We start from the raw sequence: 6000 nt of genomic DNA, 5'->3' as shown, positions 1-6000 counted from the left end.
GTGGTACACAATGGTTACTGAAAGCACTTGGAAGTACTCATCATGTGTTCATAATACATGACTCTTATACGTTCTCTTTTGGGTTTGCACTGGAGGCACTAAGGCCGTTTTTAAAAGAAGTTTTCCTTTACTTGCAATTTCAATTAGTTGCAAAATTTCACTGTAAGGATGTAGAGTGCATTTTATGAGTGTTTAATAACCATGTCCTGTTTGCCATATTAATTGATGAGAATTGATCAAAATCAGTGAGTCTTCTCGTGTTAGTGAATAGATTTCGTGCATTATGAAAACAATAATCAGTATGCTCATATTCCCTATAGTTTTGAATATAAATCTCGGTAGTTCCTACCTTGCTTTCACAAATACAGGGAGTGTGCGAGCAACTATTACATATTGACTAAGTGATATACAAAGGTGCCTCTATTCAACATTTTAGTTGAAATTATCAATTGCAACTAGAAAAGTTTTAAAATAAATAAAGTGAGGATACCATCTGCCAAGTAGGAGGAGAAACTGTACAAGATAGGATCAGACAAGACGTTGCACTATTGAACTATGACATTTGGAATTAGAACAATACTGGCATTGTGCAGACCTGTCACAGACATTTGCACTTACATAGCTTTCATTACTCCAAAAAGTGGAAACTGTCTGTCAGGAGCTTTGGGAAGGCAATCAAGAAAGGTGGCAGACCAGCCACCATCCAATACCTTAACTACTGGCAAAACAAACTGCTTTCCTGTAATCTTCATTGTTGGCTTAATCATCCCTTATTCTTTCTTTTATTCTTACTGATGTCCCTTTCTTATCTCTCCCTATCTCTGTTGTCCCATTATGATTTCCCTGTTGCTATTTTGAAATCTAATGGCAATGTGGAATTACATATTCCAATTTAATATTTTTATATTTAGTTATCTTGGCTAGGATAACTATTTATCATTTAAAATGTAAAAATGAAAATTAAACACACTGGGTTATGAAGATCCATGGATTTTTGCTCTGGATATAGCCGTACAAAAGATATGTATTGACTTTTTGTGGTTTTATATTGGTCTGCTTAACACACCATTTTTTATGTAAATAAAATAAACTCTATGTATGCTACTTTTTGGACACTAGGCTTAAAAGAAATTATTTTAACCAATACATACTAGTGATGTGTAACCAAATCCTGCTATGCCAAATACTCCATTTACATTAACTAGAAGTCCTGCTAAATTTATTAATTGTGAGATCTCAAAGTCTCATGGATTTTAGTATTATTATTATTGTCCTGTTTTGGAAATAGGTCTAAGAGTTTTTGCTATTAGCTTCAACAGAATCTTCATTTTGCCATTAGGAACCAAATAAGAAACTTCTGTTTGGATCCATAGGAGATGGACTTGCAATTTGGATCATGAGTAGTTCATGTTTGCACCTTCTTTTCCATGTATGTGTAGATGTGAGGAAAAATTTCTTCTTCAAAGGAGTAGTTAGGCAGTGGCACAGGCTGCCCAGGAAGGTGGTTGAGTCACCATCCCTGGAGGTGTTCAAGAAATGTTTAGATGTTGTACTAAGGGACATGATTTAGTGAGGAAATATCAGAGGTAGGTGGATGGTTGGACTAGATGATTTTGGAGGTCTTTTCCAACCTTGGAGATTCTATGATTCTGTTATTTCTGAGATAAAATAAGGGTAGTATATTCATATAAAATATGCACAAGTACTGTATTTTAAAATAAACCTGTAAGTACAATAGGATACAATTTCTGTCTATAAAATAAAAACTTGCAGTATAATTTTAGAATCTTCTGTGAGAAGCAAAGGCAATGCAGAAAAATTATACATAATATTTTGTCATTTCAGTGCTGACAGAGTTAATTCTGTAAGTCAGTGCACACTGGCACATATGGAAATGTTTCTTTGTTATTCAAAGCAAAACAAATTCACACTTCTTTAAGGCTTTGAATTATAATAAAGCTAGCAGATGTCATGTAATTAGAGTTATACTGGCCATAAAGGGAGTGGGTCAAATTCTGCTCAATGTTAGAACAAATAGCATCATTGAAGTTCTTAGTGTATGTATGCTCCTGCCACATACATCCACTCACTAAGGGCTAGTTTTGGAGCAGTGTTGAAATGAAAAGGAGTAAAATACATATGATCTTTTGAGTCCCTTCCAACCCAAACCATTCTATGATTCTATGATCTAGATGCAATACAACATCCATCTGATTGCAACATAATCCTGTACTACACTTTCTAGTTTTTGAGGCATGTGCACAAACATTTCAGTTAAAAAGTCAGTTGTATCTTAACATATTCTCTGAAGGTTGTGGGAAGCCAGCAGTGTGTATCTTCTAGCAAAGTGGGACTTGGGGGCTCAGGCCTTAATTTGGTGAAAATTCTTGCTAACTTAAAGCAGGATTGTGTATATTTGCCATGGCTCCCTGAATTTATCAAAAGAAAGACTGATAATCTGTTTGTTAAAATATGGATGTAACAACTGGCAAGCAATGGGGATGATTATAGTGTGCAAAGTAGCATCTCTGAAGTTACATATGCCTAGCACCTATATTTTGATAGTGAGAGATACCAAGATACACATCATCATAGATTCAGAAGAAAAATATAATATACTACAGCAATGAAAACAAGTTAGGGGCATATTGTGCCAACTTTATTTGTATTGTACTGTCTATTCTCCACAAATACTGCCAGTGCTTTCAGTGGATCATGTAAGTTGGGATAGTGCACTACAGCTGTCTGTGTCCTCAAGAGAGCTAAAATGCCCAGATTGTCTGGGAGACAACATGAGTTTATTCCATGTGGGTGAACTGAAAATATTTGTGTAATATTTTTAACATTTGTTTGAATGGTACTCATTCATGTTGACAAAGAAAAGTGAAATATGACACCACATAAAAGCAAAGAAATGAAATGATCTCCTTCAAAACATCTTTCTACAGCCACTCCCATGTTAGTAAGGAGGGATATGATTAGTTGGTCCAGCAGCACCAGCTTTCATGCTGTGAACAACATGCAACATCAGGGCTTCATGCCCATTACAAAGGACATGTACAATACTGGGTCAAATGCCAATGAAATTTGATCTAGATGAAGTGTGAAATCACGGTACATGTCTGTCAAATTATTTAAACCATATGGTATGGTGTTTATAAAGGCTTTATTTTGGATGCATGGTGGCTTACTGAGGACAATTAGTATTTGGCCTAATAAAAACTGCTGGATTTAAATTACTTCTAAGAGGTTATTAAAGAAATTTTGAATTACCACAGTGAGTTTATATAGATGCATGGTTGTAGTGCTGAAATTGAACTTGCCAACTTTTTGTTGTTAACACATTTTTAAAGAGATGGATATAGGTACTTGACTAAAAGCATTGGAAAAGTCATGCAATAAGAAGAGCCTGGGGTTACTCTGTTCTTATTTCCTGTTTGTCCCGTTTCAGCGATAATGTTCTCTTTTATTTCATCTATTTGGTTTATTTTGTGCTCTTAATGTAGTAATTTATTGAGCATCTGATTGGGCATCATTTATTTTGAGATTTGTGATGTGAAGAATTACTAAGGTGGGAGAACAGTGATAAAATAAGCAGCTCTGGCCTCTATGACTTTTACAATCATTTGTACTGATACAAAATAAGCTAGCAATTTTTGCTAAATGGAAGAGACTAGACTTGACTAGACATCAGCATAACAGAATTTCCAAGTAGGTGTGAAATTTGACCTTTTTTTTGATTGTGTTTTATAAATAATTTACAGTACTATAAATGGTTAAACAAAGTGGAATAGAATGTCTGCATATTACTTTTGGAGACACCCATTTAAAGCTGGAAGTAGATACAAGTATGCAGGAAAACAGGATTAGAACTCAAAATTGTTTCAAAAATAGAAATAGTTAAAATGATAGAATGCAGTCCAGTGAAGAGATGTGAGAGATAATATGGTCAAGAATAACCTGTTAAACAAAAACAGGATGAGAAAACAATTGACTTCATAAACCTGGAGGAAAAAAAATCTGGGGAATGCGTCAGAGTTGGATCAGTGCTGAATGCAGTTCAACAAAATCATTTGTTGCAAAAATGAGGAAAGCTGCACTGAGACTCCTGAATCGGTCTACAGCTTATACCTCATACTACACCATATTTGTATTTCACACAGCTTTGGAAAGGCTTCATCTGCAGCTGAATGCCTAGTTTTGGAAATAGCTATTTGGGAAAGACTTGACTTGATTAGATGAGATTCCAGGAGGGAAAAAACATCAGCAGTCTCCATCCACAGAACAGTAGGATAGGAAGAAATGCGATGGCAGTCTTCCCAGACAGTAAGGACCGTTACAGAGGAGAAACAAATAAACTTCTACATGCTCCTGTTGAGCACTATGAAGTGCAGTTATTCTGCTGTTCATTCAAAGTAGCGGCTATAAATTCCAGCAACAAATATTTAGACTGTAGACTAGCCAAAAAAAATCTAACTATCATGAAACTCTGGCATGGTTTGCTTGGGAAGACTGATGCATTTCCAGAACTGGATATTTGTTGGTTTTACACAGTATCAGGATGACATCAGGATATGAGCATAGATTAGATGATTTTTTTTTTATGACTCCATGGTAAGGTTCAAAACCTACAGATTGGATTACAATATGGTATATGTGTGTGTGTAGCTCTTCTTCTGACAAGCAAAATTTGACCTAATATTTAACAGGGAAAAAAAAAACAAAAAACCATAGACTGCAGACTATGCTCAGAGGTCAAAACAAGAAGCATATACGCAGAAAAAAAGGCAAGAAGCAAAAATACAAACTTTTTATTTTGAAACAGCACATGCATATAGCATAATATCTTTCATACCCATTCAGTTTGTAAAGACTTGCTTGTCTTAGCAACCAGTTCTAAAAACAGAGTGTGGGCTCACACAAACTTCATCATGTCACATCCAGAAGGAAGTGATTTTGTTACTGTGCAGGGACTTCTGCTGTATTCATTACAGCCAACAGCATCAAAGAAGCATGCAGCAGTATGAGGTAGCATTTCTTTTTCCGTAACATTTCCACAGATAGGACAGTATAACTAGTAATGTTCTCAAAGGATATAACAAATCACCTCTTGATATTTGAGTTCTTTAACAATTGAAAGCTCCATCCTTTTGCTGTGACACTGTATCACCAAGAAATGTGAATGCTGAAAATACTGTTTCTTTCTGCATTGGTTTGCACTACTCTAATTTTCTTTCCTTCACATGCATTTTTCAGTTTTAAGTTTGACCTGCATGATGTGTACTATATAATCTATGTACTACATAATAAAGAGAATAGCAGCTTATATCACAGAACAAGGATGGTATCTGACACTAAGGTACCTGTAAAGGCACACCATGTTCTGAATAAGCAAGAACAGGTCAGCCATTACTATCCACATCTTTGGATCTGACAATTATTGATTTAAAAAAAAATAATAAAAGTGCTAAATGTCAGGACATTAGTATTAATAATAACTGCTGAGGTTCATTCTTTTCTTAAGTTTCCCTTTGTGAGGTGCTAAGAACTGAGTTTTACCACATGACTTGAATCCATCCTATGGGCCTTTATTTCAGTCTTCATTGTTGTGTAATGCAATTAGCTGACAGGATGAAAATCAGCATGAGAGGGGAGAAAAGGAGGAAACGGGAAAGAGATCAAAAATCAGAGGAAAAAATCCCTGAAAATTTTGAAAAATTCCCTCAAACTGGAACTTCCTAAGTAATCAGAAAACCGTAGGTGAAACATACCAATAACTTACAAATAACAGTGTTCAATATTAAGATGGGCATGAAGGACATACTCTGGTGAGAAGCATAGAAGTAGTATTTTGGCTTCAGGAGAAAATGACAGAGAAACTGTTGCATGGAAAACCAAAATGTCCACCCTCAAAACGCAGCAGTGGTGGTAAGCTGGCACAGCTGTGAAATACCTTGGAGAAAAAAACCTTGCTGGAACGATCTCTGTATGTACAGCTGC

Source organism: Gallus gallus, chromosome 4 (genome assembly GCF_016699485.2).
Source record: "Gallus gallus isolate bGalGal1 chromosome 4, bGalGal1.mat.broiler.GRCg7b, whole genome shotgun sequence".
Taxonomy (NCBI): domain Eukaryota; kingdom Metazoa; phylum Chordata; class Aves; order Galliformes; family Phasianidae; genus Gallus; species Gallus gallus.
This window is presented reverse-complemented; position numbering follows the sequence as displayed.